General features: G+C 37.1%; 1 protein-coding gene and 1 long non-coding RNA gene across 26 annotated transcripts in view; both read left to right on the top strand.

Moving 5' to 3' along the window:
- Positions 1 to 24,533, top strand: part of LOC103030810 (NACHT, LRR and PYD domains-containing protein 12-like) — a 300,969-nt gene that overhangs the window by 213,532 nt on the left and 62,904 nt on the right. For 2 of the 25 annotated variants that reach the window (XM_049467991.1, XM_049468068.1), the window contains exon 1: positions 22,836 to 22,911. The exons of 20 other annotated variants lie outside the window; for them this stretch is intronic. The gene's annotated coding sequence lies outside the window, so the exon portion shown is untranslated. Of the gene's footprint in view, positions 1 to 22,835; positions 22,912 to 24,533 lie in introns of those variants that run through there. 3 more of the 25 variants (XM_049467994.1, XM_049468077.1, XM_049468045.1) reach the window with 3 other exon arrangements.
- LOC125784526 (uncharacterized) lies at positions 1,937 to 10,313 on the top strand. Its single transcript, XR_007427311.1, has 3 exons — positions 1,937 to 2,247; positions 5,572 to 5,665; positions 8,861 to 10,313. It is a non-coding gene; the product is annotated as an uncharacterized LOC125784526 (long non-coding RNA).

Below are 24,533 nucleotides of genomic sequence, written 5' to 3'. Positions count from 1 at the left end.
CAAATTTGGTCTTGATGCAATCTTGAGACCCTGTAGGTAAATAATTATCAAAAAAATCTTGACATTTTAACTATTTGAGGCCCATAAACCTTGATCAAACATGTACGTGAAAGCCTTTTCAGAGTTATTTGGCCAAAACTCTGTCAAAGTTTAAAACATGCCAAAACTGTTGAAGCTACTAATTAACAATGACATTTGAAGTACATGTGCCAAGTATGAGCCAAATAAGTCTTCAGTAGGCTCTACAGTGAAAAAATAACTATTTTCAATTTATTCTATTTATCGCTATTTTCCAACCTAAATGGACAGAAGACAGGAACCTTTCACCCTATCAACACACAAATTTATACACATATATAGACTGATAATCTGATCTTGATTGCAAATTTTCAGCCAAATCGGACATGTTTTGCCTCTACAACGGCTGGAAAACTACAGCGATTTTGTAGGCCTCAAGCCTGTATTATCGCTTTTTTCAAATCTAAATGGACAGAAGTCAGGAATCTTTCACCCTATTGACACAGAAATTGACATACATATATAGACTGATATTGTGATCCTGATTGCAAATTTTGAGCCAAATCAGATATTTTTTGCCTCTAATATGGCCAAAGAGCAACAGCCATTTTGTAGGCCATAAGCCTGTATTATCGCTTTTTTCAAGCCTAAATGGACAGAAGTCAGGAACCTTTGACCCTATCAACACACAAATTTACAAACATATATATACAGACCATTTGATCATGAGTACCAATTTGGAGCCCAATCGGACTTTTCTTCTCTTTTTAATAAATAGAAACACACTGATAGGGAATGTTCTGTCTTACTTATAGAGTGATAGATTTCCAGCAGGTTATATGTGGTCTCTTGCTGCGCTCTGGTGGTCATTTGGTGAAACAGTTACAGTTGAATTATTCTAAATAAAAGCTCTGCTGAACTTATTTAATCTTGCTTGTCTTGCTTAATTGAACATCTGTATCCTTCTTGGTCATGCTAGTCAGCCACCTGGGTCATTCTTGTTTATGCTCCACCCAATTTTTTTTTTTTAATTTGCATAATATGCAAAACCTACTTTTGAGAACTTGTCTTTGCCTCCTTGTCCAATCATGACATGTTTGGTGTCAAACAGTTCAGCAGAGCTTACTCCTCAATAATTATTAAACAAAATCTTTACATTTATAAACAATATGGCCGCCATATGCAAATTAGTTTTTCCATGGTGCAGTAAAATGTCTTTAACACTTATAACTTTTGAATGCTTAACCTGACACTAATACCACTTCAGTCCTTTGATCATTACATGACTCTCAGATACCCTGTCAGTGTAAGTAGACATACACCCCCAGGGTGCAGAGCCAATGCTCGATAGCTGTTTCTCTAGAACCATACAAGCTATCAAGGTCATCCTTGCCAATTATCATCTATGGCCCATGCACTAATGGTACACCAAAGGAAATGTTGATACATTTTTGTGGTCACTATTAGCCAATCACTTTCCAGCAAGCTTTTGACAGGCTGAATGTTAATCAGGTAAAAACGTATACACCATATGTGAGTTATTTATATGTGGCCTTTTTATGCCTCACCACTAGGCTCCCATCAGGATTAATGTGGTTTGTATTTTTCAATTTAAGAACTGATGTTGTTTCACCAAATGCCCACTAGAGTGCAGAAAGACACCACATAAAACCTGCTGAACACTACAGCTCAATTTATCAATGCTTTTTACAACTAGTTTACTCACATCACTCATCTAGCATGGTTATTATGGTCATGCTAGTCAACCAGCTTGGTCCTTATTTTCATTCTGGTCAACTAGCTGGGTATTTTGGTCATGCTGGTCAACCACCTGGGTCTTTATGTTCATGCTGGTCAATCAGCTGGGTCTTTATGGTCATGCTGGTCTACCAGCTGGGTCTTTATGGTCATGCTGGTCTAACACCTGGGTCTTTATGGTCATAATGGTCACCCACCTTGGTTATCCAGTTTGGTGATGACGGTCAACCAGCAACAGGTTTTAAGCCTAACTGGCCTCCAGGGGCCTCTTTGCCTGTAACGCTCGAACCCCGTAAATCGCCGCTTGCGGCTATATTTATTATTCTTATTCTTTTTCTGCCATAGAAGTGATTGGGCAGAAGAAACCGTAAGGCCTACAGGGCTGAGACTTGGTCATATGGTAGTACTTCTCACCGCTACTCAGATTCAAAACATGAGCCCGATCGGCCTCAAGGGGGCGCTATGGCGAAGGTCAACGCGTTTGGCCTCGTAACTCCTACACCCTGATAGCTAGAGCAAAAATTCGTGCATTGTATGATTCCTTGGTTAATGGCAAATCCAAAAGGTCAATAGAACCACTAAGCTCCGCCCACTTAGATTTTTTGCTATTTAGCATAATATGCAAAATCTACTTTTGAGAACTTGTCCTAGGGTCATTGACCAATCCTGTCATATTTGGTGTCAAACAACTCAGCAGAGTCCCATCCTCAATAATTATCAAAAAAATTGTGAAATTTGTAAACAATATGGCCGCCATATGCAAATTAATCTTACCGTGGCACACCCAAATTTACTCTAACAGCTGTAACTTTTGAATGCTTAAACCTACACTAATGCCACTTTAGACCTTTGATGCCAACATGATTCTGAGGTAGCCCGTCAATCTGTGTAGACATACGCCCCCAGGGGGCGGAGCCAAAGCTAAAAATCTGTTTCTCAGGAACCGTACAAGCTATGAAGCTCTCCTTTGGCATGTATCATCTATGGCCTATGTCCTAATGTTATACAGAAGGAAAATTTGATATGCAAATTTTTGCGATCGTTATTAGCCAATCAGATTCCAGCAAGCTTTTGACATGCTAAACAATGACCAATCAGGACGATACTTATACCCTACATGTATCTCAGGGCCTTCTATCATCCATTAAAATATGGCGTTGATTGGCCTCAAGGGGGCGCTATAGCAGAAAATCAGTTATATCTAAAGGTACAAGTGGCCTAGGCTTGTTATTCTTTTTTAGTTGTATACTTTGCTGTAGCCTTTACAACTTTGTAATTACATGTATTTACCAAAAATGCAAAGATTTTCATCAGTGGCCAAAACAGTAAAAATTGCTCTTTTCAAACTTGTCTTTAAGTCCTTAATCAATCAAAACAAATTTGGTCTTGATGCAATCTTGAGACCCTGTAGGTAAATAATTATCAAAAAAATCTTGACAATTTAACTACTTGAGGCCCATAAACCTTGATCAAACATGTACGTGAAAGCCTTTTCAGAGTTATTTGGCCAAAACTCTGTCAAAGTTTAAAACATGCCAAAACTGTTGAAGCTACTAATTAACAATGACATTTGAAGCACATGTGCCAAGTATGAGCCAAATAAGTCTTCAGTAGGCTCTACAGTGAAAAAATAACTATTTTCAATTTATTCTATTTATCGCTATTTTCCAACCTAAATGGACAGAAGACAGGAACCTTTCACCCTATCAACACACAAATTTATACACATATATAGACTGATAATCTGATCTTGATTGCAAATTTTCAGCCAAATCGGACATGTTTTGCCTCTACAACGGCTGGAAGCCTACAGCGATTTTGTAGGCCTCAAGCCTGTATTATCGCTTTTTTCAAATCTAAATGGACAGAAGTCAGGAACCTTTGACCCTATTGACACAGAAATTGACATACATATATAGACTGATATTGTGATCCAGATTGCAAATTTTGAGCCAAATCAGATATTTTTTGCCTCTAATATGGCCAAAGAGCAACAGCCATTTTGTAGGCCATAAGCCTGTATTATCACTTTTTTCAAACCTAAATGGTCAGAAGTCAGGAACCTTTGACCCTATCAACACACAAATTTACATACATGTATATACAGACCACTTGATCATGAGTACCAATTTGGAGCCCAATCGGACTTTTCTTCTCTTTTTAATAAATAGAAACACACTGATAGGGAATGTTCTGTCTTTCTGATAGAGTGATAGATTTCCAGCAGGTTATATGTGGTCTCTTGCTGCGCTCTGGTGGTCATTTGGTGAAACAGCTACAGGTGAATTATTCTAAATTAAAGCTCTGCTGAACTTATTCAATCTTGCTTGTCTTGCTTAATTGAAGATATTTATCCTTCTTGGTCATGCTAGTCAGCCGCCTGGGTCATTCTTGTTTATGCTCCACCCACTTATTTTTTTTTTAAATTTGCATAATATGCAAAACCTACTTTTGAGATCTTGTCCTTGGATCCTTGACCAATCATGACATGTTTGGTGTCAAATAGTTCAGCAGAGCTTACTCCTCAATAATTATTAAAAAAATCTTTACATTTATAAACAATATGGCCGCCATATGCAAATGAGTTCTACCATGGTGCAGTAAAATGTCTTTAACACTTATAACTTTTGAATGCTTAACCTGACACTAATACCACTTCAGTCCTTTGATCATTACATGATTCTCAGATACCCTGTCAGTTTAAGTAGACATACACCCCCAGGGGGCGGGGCCAATGCTCGATAGCTGTTTCTCTAGAACCATACAAGCTATCAAGGTCATCCTAGCCAATTATCATCTATGGCCCATGCACTAATGGTACACCAAATGAAAATTTGATATGGACACTTTTGTGGTCACTATTAGCCAATCACATTCCAGCAAGCTTTTAACAGGCGGAATGTTAATCAGGTCAAAACTTATATACTATATACGGTTTATTTATATGCCCTTTTTATGCCTTGTGTTTTTTCAATTTAAGAACTGAATTTGTTTCACCAAATGCCCACTAGAGTGCAGTAAGACACCACATAAAACCGGATGAACACTACAGCTCAATTTATCAATGCTTTTCAACTAGTTTACTCACACCACTCATCTAGCATTGCCATTATGGTCTTTATGGTCACGCTGGTCACCCAGCTTGGTTATGCTGGCCATCCAGCTTGGTCATGCTGGCCATTCACATTGGTCATTATGGTCCTGCTGGTCATTCAGCTTTGTCCTCATAGTAATGGTGGTCTTCCAGCTTGGTCATACTGGTCAACCACCTTTGCCATGCTGGTCATCCAGTTTGGTCATTATGGTCTTCCAGCTTGGTCAATATGGTCAACAAGTTTGTCATCCAGATTAGTCATGCTGGTAATCTAGCTTGGTCTTCACGGTCATCCTGGTCATCCTCATCCAGTTTGGCGATGGCGGTCAACCGGCAACATGTTTTAAGCCTAACTGGCCTCCAGAGGTCTCTTTGCCTGTAACGCTCGAACCCCGTAAATCGCCGCTTGCGGCTATATTTAGGGGTTCGAGCACGTAGTGCTAGAAACCCTATTGTAATTGTTCTGATTATTATTATTATTATTATTAGGGGTTCGAGCACGTAGTGCTAGAAACCCTATTGTAATTGTTCTGATTATTATTATTATTATAGTTCTTATTCTTTTTCTGCCATAGAAGTGATTGGGCAGAAGAAACCGTAAGGCCTACAGGGCTGAGACTTGGTCATATGGTAGTACTTCTCACCGCTACTCAGATTCAAAAGATGAGCCCGAACGGCCTCAAGGGGGCACTATGGCAAAGGTCAACGCGTTAGGCCACGTAACTCCCACGCCCTGATAGCTAGATCAAAAATTCTTGCATTATATGATTCCTTGGTTAATGGAAAATCAAAAAGGTCAATAGAACCACTTAGCTCCGCCCACTTAGATTTTTTGCTATTTAGCATAATATGCAAAACCTACTTTTGAGAACTTGTCCTAGGGTCATTGACCAATCCTGTCATATTTGGTGTCAAACAACTCAGCAGAGTCCCAACCTCAATAATTATCGAAAAAATTGAGAAATTTTTAAACAATATGGCCGCCATATGCAAATTAATCTTACCGTGGCACACCCAAATTTACTCTAACAGCTGTAACTTTTGAATGCTTAAACCTACACTAATTCCACTTTACAACTTTGATGCCAACATGATTCTGAGGTAGCCCGGCAATCTGTGTAGACATACGCCCCCAGGGGGCGGAGCCAAAGCTAAAAATCTGTTTCTCAGGAACCGTACAAGCTATGAAGCTCTCCTTTGGCATGTATCATCTATGGCCTATGTCCTAATGTGTTACAGAAGGAAAATTTGATATGCAAATTTTTGCAATCGTTATTAGCCAATTAGATTCCAGCAAGCTTTTGACAGGCTAAACAATGACCAATCAGGACGATACTTATACCTTACATGTATCTCAGGGCCTTCTATCATCCATTAAAATATGGCGTTGATTGGCCTCAAGGGGGCGCTATAGCAGAAAATCAGTTATATCTAAAGGTACAAGTGGCCTAGGCTTGTTATTCTTTTTTAGTTGTATACTTTGCTGTAGCTTTTACAACTTTGTAATTACATATGTATACCAAAAATGCAAAGATTTTCATCAGTGGCCAAAAGAGTAAAAATTGCTCTTTTCGAACTTGTCTTTAAGTCCTTAATCAATCAAAACAAATTTGGTCTTGATGCAATCTTGAGACCCTGTAGGTAAATAATTATCAAAAAAATCTTGACATTTTAACTATTTGAGGCCCATAAACCTTGATCAAACATGTACGTGAAAGCCTTTTCAGAGTTATTTGGCCAAAACTCTGTCAAAGTTTAAAACATGCCAAAACTGTTGAAGCTACTAATTAACAATGACATTTGAAGTACATGTGCCAAGTATGAGCCAAATAAGTCTTCAGTAGGCTCTACAGTGAAAAAATAACTATTTTCAATTTATTCTATTTATCGCTATTTTCCAACCTAAATGGACAGAAGACAGGAACCTTTCACCCTATCAACACACAAATTTATACACATATATAGACTGATAATCTGATCTTGATTGCAAATTTTCAGCCAAATCGGACATGTTTTGCCTCTACAACGGCTGGAAAACTACAGCGATTTTGTAGGCCTCAAGCCTGTATTATCGCTTTTTTCAAATCTAAATGGACAGAAGTCAGGAACCTTTGACCCTATTGACACAGAAATTGACATACATATATAGACTGATATTGTGATCCTGATTGCAAATTTTGAGCCAAATCAGATATTTTTTGCCTCTAATATGGCCAAAGAGCAACAGCCATTTTGTAGGCCATAAGCCTGTATTATCACTTTTTTCAAACCTAAATGGTCAGAAGTCAGGAACCTTTGACCCTATCAACACACAAATTTACATACATGTATATACAGACCACTTGATCATGAGTACCAATTTGGAGCCCAATCGGACTTTTCTTCTCTTTTTAATAAATAGAAACACACTGATAGGGAATGTTCTGTCTTACTTATAGAGTGATAGATTTCCAGCAGGTTATATGTGGTCTCTTACTGCGCTCTGGTGGTCATTTGGTGAAACAGCTACAGGTGAATTATTCTAAATTAAAGCTCTGCTGAACTTATTCAATCTTGCTTGTCTTGCTTAATTGAACATATTTATCCTTCTTGTTCATGTTGGTCAGCCGCCTGGGTCATTCTTGTTTATGCTCCACCCACTTAATTTTTTTTAAATTTGCATAATATGCAAAACCTACTTTTGAGATCTTGTCCTTGCATCCTTGACCAATCATGACATGTTTGGTGTCAAACAGTTCAGCAGAGCTTACTCCTCAATAATTATTAAAAAAATCTTTACATTTATAAAAAATATGGCCGCCATATGCAAATGAGTTCTACCATGGTGCAGTAAAATGTCTTTAACACTTATAACTTTTGAATGCTTAACCTGACACTAATACCACTTCTGTCCTTTGATCATTACATGATTCTCAGATACCCTGTCAGTTTAAGTAGACATACACCCCCAGGGGGCGGGGCCAATGCTCGATAGCTGTTTCTCTAGAACCATACAAGCTATCAAGGTCATCCTAGCCAATTATCATCTATGGCCCATGCACTAATGGTACACCAAATTAAAATTTGATATGGACACTTTTGTGGTCACTATTAGCCAATCACATTCCAGCAAGCTTTTAACAGGCGGAATGTTAATCAGGTCAAAACTTATATACTATATACGGGTTATTTATATGCCCTTTTTATGCCTTGTGTTTTTTCAATTTAAGAACTGAATTTGTTTCACCAAATGCGCACTAGAGTGCAGTAAGACACCACATAAAACCTGATGAACACTACAGCTCAATTTATCAATGCTTTTCAACTAGTTTACTCACACCACTCATCTAGCATTGCCATTATGGTCTTTATGGTCACGCTGGTCACCCAGCTTGGTTATGCTGGCCATCCAGCTTGGTCATGCTGGCCATTCACATTGGTCATTATGGTCCTGCTGGTCATTCAGCTTTGTCCTCATAGTAATGGTGGTCTTCCAGCTTGGTCATACTGGCCAACCACCTTTGCCATGCTGGTCATCCAGTTTGGTCATTATGGTCTTCCAGCTTGGTCAATATGGTCAACAAGTTTGTCATCCAGATTAGTCATGCTGGTAATCTAGCTTGGTCTTCACGGTCATGCTGGTCATCCTCATCCAGTTTTGCGATGCCGGTCAACCGGCAACATGTTTTAAGCCTAACTGGCCTCCAGGGGTCTCTTTGCCTGTAACGCTCGAACCCCGTAAATCGCCGCTTGCGGCTATATTTATTATTCTTATTCTTTTTCTGCCATAGAAGTGATCGGGCAGAAGAAACCGTAAGGCCCACAGGGCTGAGACTTGGTCATATGGTAGTACTTCTCACCGCTACTCAGATTCAAAAGATGAGCCCTATCGGCCTCAAGGGGGCGCTATGGCAAAGCAAAACGCCTTTTGCCCTGTAACTCCCACGCCCTGATAGCTAGAGCAAAAATTCTTGCATTATATGATTCCTTGGTTAATGGCAAATCAAAAAGGTCAATAGAACCACTAAGCTCCGCCCACTTAGATTTTTTGCTATTTAGCATAATATGCAAAACCTACTTTTGAGAACTTGTCCTAGGGTCATTGACCAATCCTGTCATATTTGGTGTCAAACAACTCAACAGAGTCCCAACCTTAATAATTATCAAAAAAATTGTGAAATTTGTAAACAATATGGCCGCCATATGCAAATTAATCTTACCGTAGCACACCTAAATTTACTCTAACAGCTGTAACTTTTGAATGCTTAAACCGACACTAATGCCACTTTAGACCTTTGATGCCAACATGATTCTAAGGTAGCCTGTCAATCTGTGTAGACATACGCCTCCAGGGGGCGGAGCCAAAGCTAAAAATCTGTTTCTCAGGAACCGTACAAGCTACGAAGCTCTCCTTTGGCATGTATCATCTATGGCCTATGTTCTAATGTTTGACAGAAGGAAAATGTGATATGCAAATTTTTGCGATCGCTATTAGCCAATCAGGTTCCAGCAAGCTTTTGACAGGCTAAACAATCACCAATCAGGACGATACTTATAACCTACATGTATCTCAGGGCCTTCTATCATCCATTAAAATATGGCGTTGATTGGCCTCAAGGGGGCGCTATAGCAGAAAATCAGTTATATCTAAAGGTACAAGTAGCCTAGGCTTGTTATTCTTTTTTAGTTGCATACTTTGCTGTAGCCTTTACAACTTTGTAATTACATATGTTTACCAAAAATGCAAAGATTTTCATCAGTGGCCAAAAGACTAAAAATTGCTCTTTTCGAACTTGTCTTTAAGTCCTTAATCAATCAAAACAAATTTGGTCTTGATGCAATCTTGAGACCCTGTAGGTAAATAATTATCAAAAAAATCTTGACATTTTAACTATTTGAGGCCCATAAACCTTGATCAAACATGTACGTGAAAGCCTTTTCAGAGTTATTTGGCCAAAACTCTGTCAAAGTTTAAAACATGCCAAAACTGTTGAAGCTACTAATTAACAATGACATTTGAAGTACATGTGCCAAGTATGAGCCAAATAAGTCTTCAGTAGGCTCTACAGTGAAAAAATAACTATTTTCAATTTATTCTATTTATCGCTATTTTCCAACCTAAATGGACAGAAGACAGGAACCTTTCACCCTATCAACACACAAATTTATACACATATATAGACTGATAATCTGATCTTGATTGCAAATTTTCAGCCAAATCGGACATGTTTTGCCTCTACAACGGCTGGAAAACTACAGCAATTTTGTAGGCCTCAAGCCTGTATTATCGCTTTTTTCAAATCTAAAAGGACAGAAGTCAGGAACCTTTGACCCTATCGACACATAAATTGATTTACATATATAGACTGATATTGTGATCTTGATTGCAAATTTTGAGCCAAATCAGATATTTTTTGCCTCTAATATGGCCAAAGAGCAACAGCCATTTTGTAGACCATAAGCCTGTATTATCGCTTTTTTCAAGCCTAAATGGACAGAAGTCAGGAACCTTTGACCCTATCAACACACAAATTTACACACATATATATACAGACCACTTGATCATGAGTACTAATTTGGAGCCCAATCGGACTTTTCTTCTCTTTTTAATAAATAGAAACACACTGATAGGGAATGTTCTGTCTTACTTATAGAGTGATAGATTTCCAGCAGGTTATATGTGGTCTCTTGCTGCGCTCTGGTGGTCATTTGGTGAAACAGCTACAGTTGATTTATTCTAAATTAAAGCTCTGCTGAACTTATTCAATCTTGCTTGTCTTGCTTAATTGAACATCTTTATCCTTCTTGTTCATGATGGTCAGCCACCTGGGTAATTCTTGTTTATGCTTCACTCACTTAATTTTTTTTTATTTGCATAATATGCAAAACCTACTTTTGAGATCTTGTCTTGGACTTTTCTTCTCTTTTTAATAAATAGAAACACACTGATAGGGAATGTTCTGTCTTACTGATAGAGTGATAGATTTCCAGCAGGTTATATGTGGTCTCTTGCTGCGCTCTGGTGGTCATTTGGTGAAACAGCTACAGGTGAATTATTCTAAATTAAAGCTCTGCTGAACTTATTCAATCTTGCTTGTCTTGCTTAATTGAAGATCTTTATCCTTCTTGGTCATGCTAGTCAGCCACCTGGGTCATTCTTGTTTATGCTTCACTCACTTAATTTTTTTTTAATTTGCATAATATGCAAAACCTACTTTTGAGATCTTGTCCTTGGATCCTTGACCAATCATGACATGTTTGGTGTCAAACAGTTCAGCAGAGCTTACTCCTCAATAATTATTTAAAAAATCTTTACATTTATAAACAATATGGCCGCCATATGCAAATGAGTTCTACCATGGTGCAGTAAAATGTCTTTAACACTTATAACTTTTGAATGCTTAACCTGACACTAATACCACTTCAGTCCTTTGATCATTACATGATTCTCAGATACCCTGTCTGTTTAAGTAGACATACACCCCCCCAGGGGGCGGAGCCAATGCTCGATAGCTGTTTCTCTAGAACCATACAAGCTATCAAGGTCATCCTAGCCAATTATCATCTATGGCCCATGCACTAATGGTACACCAAATGAAAATTTGATATGGACACTTTTGTGGTCACTATTAGCCAATCACATTCCAGCAAGCTTTTAACAGGCGGAATGTTAATCAGGTCAAAACTTATATACTATATACGGGTTATTTATATGCCCTTTTTATGCCTTGTGTTTTTTCAATTTAAGAACTGAATTTGTTTCACCAAATGCCCACTAGAGTGCAGTAAGACACCACATAAAACCTGATGAACACTACAGCTCAATTTATCAATGCTTTTCAACTAGTTTACTCACACCACTCATTTAGCATTGCCATTATGGTCTTTATGGTCACGCTGGTCACCCAGCTTGGTTATGCTGGCCATCCAGCTTGGTCATGCTGGCCATTCACATTGGTCATTATGGTCCTGCTGGTCATTCAGCTTTGTCCTCATAGTAATGTTGGTCTTCCAGCTTGGTCATACTGGCCAACCACCTTTGCCATGCTGGTCATCCAGTTTGGTCATTATGGTCTTCCAGCTTGGTCAATATGGTCAACAAGTTTGTCATCCAGATTACTCATGCTGGTAATCTAGCTTGGTCTTCACGGTCATTCTGGTCATCCTCATCCAGTTTGGCGATGCCGGTCAACCGGCAACATGTTTTAAGCCTAACTGGCCTCCAGGGGTCTCTTTGCCTGTAACGCTCGAACCCCGTAAATCGCCGCTTGCGGCTATATTTATTATTATTATTCTTTTTCTCCTGAAAAAACAGTTGTGCAGCCTAAACCGTAAGTCATAGAGAAATGAAACTTGGTAGGTAGATGTAGGATCAGTGCATCTCGGTGGACAACAAAAATGGCACCGATTGGTCAAGTGGTGGCGCTATAAACAAGGAAATTCATTTTTCACAATTTTCTCAATAACTCAAAAACCATAAGACCTACATTCAAAATTCTTTTTTTGATGGATTCCTTGGGTCAATACCAACAACTTTCCAATTTGGACCATGCACTTCCGTCTATATAGATTTGTTGCTAATTTGCATAATATGCAAAACCTACTTTTGCAAACTAGTCCTAGGAATTTTGACCAATCCTGGCATGTTTGGTATCAAAACACTCGTGAGAGCATGCGCTTCAATATTCATTAAGAAAAAGTTGAAATATGTAAACAATATGGCCGCCATATGCAAATTAGTCCTTCCGGATATATGCCCCATTCACTTCAAGAGGTAAATTTGGAGCACTGTTTCTCAGCAACCGTGCAACCTAGCAAGTTGAAACTTTGCATGCAGAATCTATCATACAGCCTCTAAAGGATGTTCAAAGGGCAACTTAATCAATCAACATGGCTGAACACCATCAGCCAATCAGCATTCAGCAGACATTTTGGCAGGCTGAATGTTGCCCAATCTGGATGATATTTGGCAGTTATGTTCAGGTGGAGACACTGTAGTGACCTGCAAAGTGCTGAAACAATCCGCCCACTGGGGGGCGCTGTTCCAAAAAAACGAGTATATGTCAATCATGCTGTACTATTTTGACATCTAATTGTTTTTGCCATATTTAGTACAGTGGCTCTGACAAATTGCTCAATACAACTATGTTTAAAAAGTGCTTTGTTCATTCATAATTGCTAATTGTTTGAAAATAGCTATATTGAAACTACTCTCTGGATATTTGGCCTATCACCTCCATTTCAGTCTTGCTGCACACTGTAGAGTCTCTAGGTAAATGTTCATTAAAAACATTTGTGAAAATTTCACATACAATACTCTCCAGGCATCAAGCAATCTGTGCGTCCTTGGAATTTCTAACCTAAATTGCTGTAACTCTGCAGTATTTGCTGTAATCTCACAATGTTAAAGACCTCTGTACAATATCACTCTGATGAAGCGCCATTTAATACAGAACTAGATTAAGAATAACTTGACATTACATGTCATATCAGAACATTCACTCCTTTGTGCCTCTTCTCAACATTAATAACAGGTGAAAGACTTTTGATCATTTCTAAATGTGACAGAATGTCTCCAATTGTGTCAGACCTTCTTACACATCACCATCCTATGCTCTAGTAGGCACCATTGTGCTAGTTGGTGCTTGATGAAGCGCCATTTAATTCAGAACTAGATTTATAATAACTTCGTAATTACATGTCATATCAGAACATTCACTCCTTTGTGTTAATTTAAACTTATTTGGTCAAACATTTCAGCTTGTTCTGCAAAGGTTCAAAGGTCAATCTGAATGCCACTTTGTGAACATTCTGGTTGAAGGCACCTGATCAATACCAATAACATGTAGACACCTTTTGACTAGTTCTAACTCACTTAATGAATATCCTACAAAGTTCACTAGATTTACATGTGAATTTAAGCACTGATCAGGTTGAAAGGCCTCTGCTCAACATTAATAACAGGTGAAAAACTTGATAATTTCTAAATGTGACAGGGCATCTCCAATCATATTAGACCTTCTTACACATCACCATTCAATGCTCCAGTAGGCACCATTGTGCAAGTTGGTGCTTGAACCCGATGATTGCCGCTTGCGGCTATATTTCATATTGTTATTTTGTTAGATTAATTCGTGTCATTATTGAATTTTTATTGACAGAGCTTCTGTTACTGTTACACATTTGTATGTTTCTTTATTCGTATATTTCAGGTATTAATTGATTATTCATTTATATTATATTATTCATTTGTATGTGTTTATTTTTATTTTATTTATGTGCTGCTTTTACCTTATTTTTGAGTTATTATTATTTTGGAGCTTTTATTACTGTTACACTGTTTAATGTTTGTGTCATCAGTATTTCATTTGCCTGTTTCCTCTGCTTTTCTTTATTGAATCAAAACTAGTGGAGTCAGTCTATTAAAAAATGTAATTAGATTATTAATGACAATATTCTGTGATTAATTGCGATTAATCCCACTTGTTCTTCTTAAGACGCAAGTTTTTATAGTGGATATTTAAATGTAAATAAAAAGAATAATGGAAGAAATGTAAAATGTAATTATTTTTATATTAGTGGTGTTAATTAAAATACTAGTATATACTTGTATGTTTGAGGGGAGATAAAGCTGACGTGGTGTGCTGGAATAAAGAATGCATAAATTAATTAATTAAATTAGATAGAGAAAACTTTTTTTTTTTTTTTTTACTTTTTTTGTAAATATCTCAGCTCTGTTCTTTTGAGTATTACTGTATAGAGACGCCATTTTTAGGACCAAATCAGGAATTGGCTGGCTATGTAGTTCCGTCAATTTATGTTGCCTTATTATCAGTGTATAAATCACCAGAGAAAAACAGAATTATCACCATAAACACATGAAAACATTAAAAACTCGATAGAATACCCCGGCTAAGCTAAAATAAAATAAGCTTAAGCTGTCTATACACTACATGACTTTGAAGAGACTTTAATCAGACTGAAGTCTGACCTCCTCTCACATCTAGAGACTCGTCACAGACTTTTTACTCACAGGCTAAGATTTTATAAGGACTGGGGATCACTAACTGTAAGACTGCAACTAGATTCTTTCTGAGATTATTTCCCATCATGCTTCTGGTGAAGTTTACATACAATATATATATATTACATACTAAGTTACAAATAATGTGTATATAAATACTTTGATTTATCAGAGTATTTATAACTTTTGTCCCAATTAACAGTTTATTTTTCTGCCACACTGTTAATTCGTAATATTTTTAAATAGAATATATTTTGTGTTTAACTCGTCCTATAAGCTTCATTATCCCCTGTTTTTGCTACAGCCTTGTATAGTAAAGAATTACAGTTTCACTACTGTACATTTGCCTTGGTTTTAGATAGAATTAATGCAATAAAGAACATCATTCTTGCAAAATGTGTATTTATTAAATTAGTTTTTATCAAAAATAACAATAACTGCACAATAAGACAAAGTAGTGGAAAATAAAATAGCTTTAAATATAATCACTTTAAAGGGCTACCTGTGTTTAAAATACTGTACATATTAAAGTAAGAATTAATAAGACCTATTAACTGCAAAATCTGTTCTTTTTTTTATTGTTTGTACATGAACAGTCACGTGAAATACAGTCTTTCCGTAGCTCTTCTTCTATTGGTTGGTGACATTGTTCTCGTCACTATTTGGGTGAGCCGAGACTTGTGATAATATTAAACACAGTTGATTTTATCAGAGGGCCAGGACACGAACCTGACTGACTAAACCTGACTGGCTTTCAGTCCTAACCACCTTACACTGAACCATCGAGAGGACGCGACAGCGACTCGACTGCAGCTCGACTCCAGCCAGACTCCTGGAAATCCTGGACTCTGGAAATGTGTCTGCAACAGAGAAATCACTTGAAAATCGTTAGGTGTAAGGCTGGCATTAACTGATTTAGATGTTGTTAGCACCACATAAATCTGTTGTTTGTTGACTAGTCAGAAAAATAATACAATTTATGTACAAACATCTATTTTATTAAGGTATCAGAGTTTTTCTCCTAAAGGAAGATGCTAATTTTACCCATCCTTCAGCACTGACTTCAATACTCAGGGCCCCACAGGATAGACCACCACAGATCAGCTATTATTATTTGGGTGGTGGTTCATTCTCAGTACTGCAGTGACACTGATTGGCAGTGTATGTCATGTATTTTGTCTCTGTATGTGTATATTTAAGCTGCTGTAAAGAAAACAGGTGTGGTCAGTACTTCTCTCAAACTCTCGTTCTACCTCTAACTCTACTTCACTCAACTCATTAAACCTCACTCTACATCACTGTAGCTCGTTCTACCTCACTGAACCGCACTCTACCTCACTTTAATTACACTATTCCTTTCCCCCAGCAAGAAGAAGAAGAAGCAAGAAGAATCTTCCCAAATCTGGATAATAACGATTTTCAACATGCCAATTTTATAATACAAGAAATAAGAGTATCTGTGAACACAAACTCATACCAAAGTTTAAGGCTTTGGTGTATTTTCATTTAGAAGAACTGGCCTTGGCCTTCCGAAATGTCATGTGGTGCCACTGTAATTTATCTTAAAATGAATACATTTCCCTAATATAATTAACATTTTTAAAGCAAATTCCCACTACTATAAAGTGTTTAGAATTAAAGCATTTCCATTACTTTTGAGTTTTTGTAAATTATTATCTTAATTGTGTTCTATAGTGTCACAATCACCGGCTTAAATATAGTTAATAGGGTTATTTTTCTGGCAATTCAAATTAAACCTGTTAAAATTGTTTTCTAAAATACCATTAACTTAAGCATACAGTATCAGTAGTTAATATTTCAGCAACAAAAAAAATATATATTTTATTATAGTTACTGTTATTTTTTTTGTTTGCACCACATGATGAGAGGTCGCTCCAAATGACATGAAGACCTCGTATTATTTAAAAAGAAAACTGAAACAGGTGTTTAAGTTTCATTGTAGTTCCAACCCCTGTAGAACACATTATAACACTTATGAATAACACGTATCACATTGTGATGAGATTTTTGTTTCATAGATTTTCTTTTAAACATTTGTGTTCGTGACAAATCTTTGAATTTTTAATACAAAATAGATTTAACTAGATTTTATAAAAAAATTCAAAGATTTGTCATGAACATGACATGAACATGAGTTCAAAAGAGGACAAATTGTTGGTGCACGTCTTGCTGGATCATCTGTGACCAAGACAGCAAGTCTTTGTGATGCATCAAGAGCCACGGTATCCAGGGTAATGTCAGCATACCACCAAGAAGGACCAACCACATCCAACAGGATTAACTGTGGACGCTGTAAGAGGAAGCTGTCTGAAAGGGATGTTCGGGTGCTAACCCGGATTGTATCCAAAAAACATAAAACCACGGCTGATCAAATCACGCAGAATTCAATGTGCACCTCAACTCTCCTGTTTCCACCAGAACTGTCCGTCACCACAATCAATTACTGTGCTCTAAAACCAGGTGTTTCAGTTTTATTGCTCAAGTGCAGCAGACATTTACTGCTTTGTTAAGAACATTTAATTTTAGAATTGAATAAACCACGTTTGAATATGAAGTTATTTTGAATAGAACTATCCAGTATATTTTGTTCATTATGATTGTTCATCCTTCTTAAGTGACACAGACTTTTGTGGTCTTGTGAACAGACATTTCATTAAGCTTTACCATCACTGCTGATGAGTATCTGGAAAGTGGGGCATGTGGTTTTTAACCTCAGCTATTTCTGAACTTTGCCCAGTCTTGGCTGTTTTGAGATGCAGTTTGAGCAGCGCGTTTTTGCCGGCTCAGGTTCTGAGATGACAGCATGAACATCTTTCTTATAGTAGAAAATGACGTGTGGAGTTTATGGCCACACAAATAAGATATGTTTCGTCCAACTGCTGCATGGAACTAACCTGGACTTCTTCTCCCAAACCTCAAGGACCTGGCCTGCATATGAAAGCTCCTCATAGGTTACAATCACAAACTCGCCACTTAAGTCCTTAAGGCTACCTTTTCCTTTGGAGGCTCAGAAGTGCTTGAGCACTACACCTCCCTATGACTAATTTGTGCAGCCTCTGAAGACAAAACCTGGTGTATCTTTGCCTGAAATCATTACATCATATTTCTGAATGCTCTCTTTGCTCATCCAATGGTAAGTAATAGTTGACCCTGATTTTTTGAGCAGCATCTCATACAATTCCATCAGTCTGCAGCTCACCTCCTCTCTGAACGTAAAGATCTGCATCCCTTTTTATGGCAATGCCATCTGGGGTCCCTTTACCAAGGTACTTTTTCTGAGTATTTCCCTGTGACATACTTGAATCCAGAAAGGAAAGGCACAATACTAATAAGGAATAAATTTGCTTTGTTCCTGTATTGTGAAAGGGGTCCATCACTAATTAGGGCAGGTTGCCCGAAGTTCTTTGAGTATGGGCTTCAGGTGTGTGTGTAATTTATCAGACTCTTTTTTTTTTTAGTTAATTTTGTTTCCATTCATTTTAATATTTCTTCAATTACTTAAACAAAATATTGGTAATCTTACTTTCCACCCAAATCAAAGCGTTAACTTCAATTAGAGCAAGGTTTTTGGATGGGCTTCCCTACAGAATAAAAATAAAAGGTTTATAATGCACACTATAGTCAAAACAGTTACTAACAGATTTTACACAATCCGTAAATATAATTTTACACAGGCCTGTTCATATTATTACACAAAGGAATCTGACGTTTTATGAATTAATTTACATATACGCTAATATAAGGATTATTTATATAGTGTAGTAGTTGTTGTTGTTGTTTTTGAGATAGCTCCTACTTTTAACATGGCAAAAAAAAAAGAAACACCAAAATATGACAGAGAAAAATATAATACCATTTATTTTTACTGTTTTGACCTGTAGCAGAGTTTTTTCACAGTTATTTCGCTTGGCAACCGCTATACTTGCATTCCACCTTAAACAGTATAGGCACTACATGCCTACTGCACTATTTAAGGTAGAACAGAAAAAAATAATTTGTGAATACTTGTAAAATAATAAAGTGAATGTTAATATTTCTCTATATGTGTAATAATGTGTTAATTCAGAATAAATGTTGATAAATGTATTGTAACTCAGTGTTTGTATGAAACTGAAACAGCTATGCTGCATGTTATATAGATACTGATGCTGCTAATCAGCTTTATACTGTTACTGATATTAAACTACAGTGATATGACAAAGTTTGGGGCCCCCTGAAAATTTTAATGATTTTCCTTTATAAATCATTGGTTGTTTGAATCAGCAATTTCAGTTAAATATATCATATAGCAGAAGAACACTGTGATATTTTATAAGTGAAATTAAGTTTATAGGATTTACAGAAAGTGTGCAATCATTATTTAAACTAAATTAGGCAGATGCATAAATGTGGGCCTCCAACATAAAAATTACATCAATATTTAGTAGATCCTATATGACAATTACACAAATAATATGTGTTTATATGTAAAACAAACAAAAACTCTTTGTTTGCCGAGCTTGTCTAAGAAACAGTAAATATTGTTGGATGTCCATGAACACAGAAATTTAAAAGTGTCCATGATTTATAGATGTTAAACAGTTTAGATCAGAACAGAACAGTTATAAAGACTAATGTTTCTTCTTCTTATGTTACAGTGAAGTGATATTTATAGAGTAGCCTGTCTGAAGAACTTCACCAGCTACAAAAATCCACCCACAACCTCATTCATCCAACAGCAGAAATATCAGCACCTCTTCCCCCAAACTCCAGTACAGGGTGCTGTAGTGCAACCCCTGCTCAAGAAACCTGGCCTTGACCAAACTATATTGGCAAACTATAGACCTATCTCCAAGCTCCCTTTTATTTCGAAAATCTTAGAGAAAGTTGTTTATGCTCAGCTGAAATCTTTTCTGGATGAGCATAATACTCTTGAAATTTTTCAATCTGGTTTTAAAACCCTACATAGTACAGAGTCAGCGTTGCTTAGGGTTTTTAACGATATCCTCCTGGCCAATGATTCAGGGGACCATGCTATTCTTATTCTGCTGGATTTAACTCCAGCATTTGACACAATTGACCATAGCATTTTAGTTTCCCGTCTGCAGCACCTAGTGTGCATTTGTGGTAGTGCTCTGGAATGGTTCAGGTCCTATCTGTCTGACAGAACTTAGTGTGTTCGTTTTGCTGGCTCTGAATCCTCCTTAGCTCCATTGTCATATGGGGTTCCACAGGGCTCAATTTTGGGACCTCTCCTATTTTCACTCTATCTATTCTGAGAAAACATGGTGTCTCCTTTCATTGTTATGCTGATGATAGCCAGATTTACATGCCACTAAAGCAGAAAGACAATTTCTCTATTCAACCACTTCTGTTATGTCTTAATGACATTAAAGCCTGGATGTCTTTAAACATTTTGAATTTTAATGAAAAGAAAACAGAAGTGATTGTGTTTGGTCCCAGTGGTTCTTGTGAAGCCTCCCCTGTTGATTTGGGCCCCTTGGCGCTGTATGTAAAACCAACAGTTTCTAACCTGGGTTTTAAGATGGACAGTGATTTTAAATTGGATCGCCAGATTGGTGCAGTAGTCAAGTCCAGCTTCTTCCACCTTAGGCAGCTGGCAAAAGTGAAGTCAGTTCTCACACATGAGCACTTTGAAACAGTAATCCATGCCTTCATTACATCCCGGCTGGACTACTGTAATGCATTATATTTTGGAGTAAATCAGTCCTCCCTTAAACGCCTTCAGTTAGTGCAAAATGCCGCTGCCCGACTTTTAACAGGTTCACGCAAGAGAGAGCACATTACTCCCATTCTGGCCTCCCTCCACTGGCTGCCTGTGCATTTTAGAGTTCAGTTTAAGATTCTTTTATTTGCTTTTAAATCTTTAAATGGACTCGCTCCACCTTACCTCACTGAGCTGCTCTGCCCCCACGCCCCTGCTCGGTACCTTAGGTCAGCTGATCAGCTGCTCCTGGAGGTGCCGAGGTCAAAGCGCAAGCTTAGAGGGGATAGAGCTTTTTCAGTTGCAGCTCCTAAACTGTGGAATGGCCTACCACTTTATGTCAGACAAGCCCCGTCACTGTCCACGTTTAAAACCAGGCTAAAGACTCATTTTTATTCCTTGGCTTTGAACCTAATTTAAGACTTAAATGTTCTTGTTTTATTTAATTATTTATTTATTTTTATTTTATTTTTTTCTGTTTTTATTATTTTATTTTGTTTAACTTTTACTTTACTTGGCTCATATATTTATCTAATGCAATTTATTTTTATTGATACCTATATTTTAATTTGTCTTATTGTTTCTAGTGTTTTGTTTTTTATCTTATAGTTTGCTATGTACAGCACTTTGTTGCAGCTGTTGTTGTTTTTAAAGTGCTCTATAAATAAAGTTGAGTTGAGTTGAGAGTTGAGTTCCCCCAAACTCTGACTGTTACCCAGCCAATCACCAGCCTGCTCGAGAAGGGTAATGCTGCAGGCCGGAGGACCAGTGGGCGTGGCTAAAGGGCGGAGCATGTGTCAATCATTTTTGACTGCAGCCAATCAGATACTACACTTTCGTTGTCAATCACTTTTTATTAAGCCAATCCTCAGACAGACCAAGCTGTCCATCATTTTTTACTGCAGCCAATCACCTTAACAGATCTGTTAAAAGAAGGCGGAAACTGCGGTGCTACTGGTTAAACGTAGCGCGATTTAAACTTCTAACAGCGGTGAAGCTGAATGTGTATAAGTATTTTACACAATACTATATTAACAGTTTAAACACATTTATGTGCTACTGTAGTCAGTCCTGCCTATATGCAGCTCTTAAACAGAAGTAACTGAATGAAAACGTTAGAAAAGCCCTGACTTTTTAAAGATTAAAATACTTGTTTTTCTGGAATGGCACTTTCGTGATTTTTTTTCCTTTATTGCAGTAATTGCATTAAATCGTGTATACGTATGTGTGTGTGTGTGTGTATATATATACGTACACATACGTATACACAATTAATGCAAGACAGACAGACAGACACTTTATTGATCCCCGAGGAGAAATTTTGGAATTACTGCAATAAAGGAAAAAAATCACGAAAGTGCCATTCCAGAAAAACGAGTATTTTAATCTTTGATTTAAAAATATCTAAAGTCAGGGCTTTTCTAATGTTTTCATTCAGTTACTTCTGTTTAAGAGCTGCATATAGGCAGGACTAACTACAGTAGCACATAAATGTGTTTAAACTGTTAATATAGTATTTTGTAAAACACATTCAGCTTCACCGCTGTTCAGAAGTTTAAATTTACATTTACATTTATGGTATTTAGCAGACGCCCTTATCCAGAGCGACTTAAAACAGTGCTTCAAAGTTACTTAAGATATCCAAAGCTAGTTTGTAGACTAGGATCAAGAGATACATAGAGCTTAATCATGTTAAGAACCCTAGGAACCTCTTTTTTTTTTTTTTTTTATTAGTTTAGGAACTCTTTGAAAAGATGTGTCTTCAGTCGACGTTTGAAGACCGTGAGTGACTCTGCTGTTCTGACATCCAGTGGAAGTTCATTCCACCACCTTGGTGCTAGCACAGAGAAGAGTCTGGATGTCTGTTTTCTGTGTGTTTTGAGTGATGGAGGTTCAAGCCGAGCTGTACTGGAAGCTCTAAGAGCTCTTGGTGCAGATCTGGATTTGACCATCGCCATCAGGTATGAAGGTGCTGGTCCGTTTTTTGCCTTGTAGGCCAGCGTCAGGGTTTTGAATCGGATGCGGGCGGCTGCAGTAAAAAATGATGGACAGTTTGGTCTGTCTGAGGATTGGCTTAATAAAAAGTGATTGACAACAAAAGTGTAGTATCTGATTGGCTGCAGTCGACAATGATTGACACATGCTCCGCCCTTTAGCCACGCCCACTTGGGCTCCGGCCTGCAGCATTACATAGACGTAGACATAACTAAAATTAGATGATCCTTTATTTCAGAAGAAAAAAGTGTTACGCAGTGAAGGAGAAACCGAACTAAAGTCAACCAAAACGATTCTACAGTGGATTATTTTCACTGGGTAAGTCCAGAAAAAAAAAATCAAAATGTAAAATATTGGCCTGTAACTTTTAAAGTAATTCTGCGTTTATTTATCCCAGAAGCTGGAAGTTAAGTCACACCCGAGTTTCCTAGGCTGAACAGAAGCCTTTTTCCAGTAGAAAATCCAACTTGTGGGGGCATTTCAGTTCAAATTAAAAGTTAAAACACAGCAAAAGAACAGTGTTTGACAGATACAGGAGTATTATTTTAGCTTTCAGTGTGCTGGTGGAGGGAGATTCCCTCTTCGCTGTGAGATTTAGCAGCGGGACCGAGCTGCAGCAGCTGATTTTAAAACAGATATGGATATACGAAGATTTTTCTAAAAGAAAGGTAAAAGAGCTAACCATGTAAACTGTGATGATATGTTTCTGATAGCTGGTTAAAAATACACGTCTCTGAATCAGCACACAGATCAAAACCCACTGTGTGATTAATAAACTGCAGCTGTGTTAGTCAGTTAGCTGAACTTTGGAACTAGCTAGATTAGGAGTCAAGGTTAAAGAAAAAAATAAACTATATATGTAATGTTTAACTTGCCCTGATGTACCTGATCAGCTAATTACTATTTCATTTTCAAACTGTGTTTATTAATTTAGGATTACAGGTCTTACTGTGAGCTATAATGAACAAAAAATAATTTAGGTAACTAGTTTGCTAGAAGTTGAATGTAGTGAATAGCCAGAATTTAGTACAGTACTTTATGTTGGCCCTAAAACTGTTTTTCAACAGATCAAACTGATTAGCTAATAAACAGTCCTTTACTGAGTTTACCTTTTAAAACCCTTAGCCCTCCGTGGACCCTAAATCAATCAGTTATGTATATCAGCAGTGTATTAGACACTTTATGCCATCACTTACTTTATTAGGTGCATTTAAAGCAGAAAAAGCTCTAGAATATGCAGAACAGCGAGAATATGCAATCGAATATGTAAAATCAGGGTTAAGAAAAACTCATTTGTAGTTCACAGTAAGACCACATGTCCTGACGTCTAATGTTTATATTAACTAAAGTCAAAAAACTCTATGAAACGTAAAGTTATATTCTTTTTCATAAAAGGACACCATCATAAAAGTGCTCTCAGTAGAAAAAAATAAAAGTGCAGTGCCCAATGTGGAGAAAATGTAAATATACAACATTCAATAATAGTCATAATAATAATAATAACCAAATCTGTTATATTATTTTAAATATTAGGTGATAACTGATCAGTTTTTGTCATATTTATATAATTCAAACATTTCACGCGTATTTTTTTCTGACAACAGTAAATGTAATGTGGAGTAACATGTTTAGGTTTTAAAGTCACCTTTACCTGGATGTAACTACTAATAAACAGAATACAGAAAAAAGTGATTATTTGTGATTAAACGTAATTTCATAAATGTTGTTCTAGGAAACTATAGGGTGGGTTTGGTTCATATTAGCAAATGTGGCCTCCACAGGGGCGAGAAACACAAAAGTAACGCAATAGTTAATTTTATAGTGGAGTAACTCAGTTAGTAACTAAGTTACTTTTTTGGAGAAGTAACTAGTAACTATAACAAATTACTTTTTTTAAAGTAACGTGCCCAACACTGTATATATATATATATATATATATA

The sequence above is a fragment of the Astyanax mexicanus genome, chromosome 1 (assembly GCF_023375975.1).
Source record: "Astyanax mexicanus isolate ESR-SI-001 chromosome 1, AstMex3_surface, whole genome shotgun sequence".
Lineage (NCBI taxonomy): Eukaryota > Metazoa > Chordata > Actinopteri > Characiformes > Acestrorhamphidae > Astyanax > Astyanax mexicanus.
Note: the sequence above shows the minus strand (reverse complement) of the source record. Positions and strands in the feature narration are given on the sequence as shown.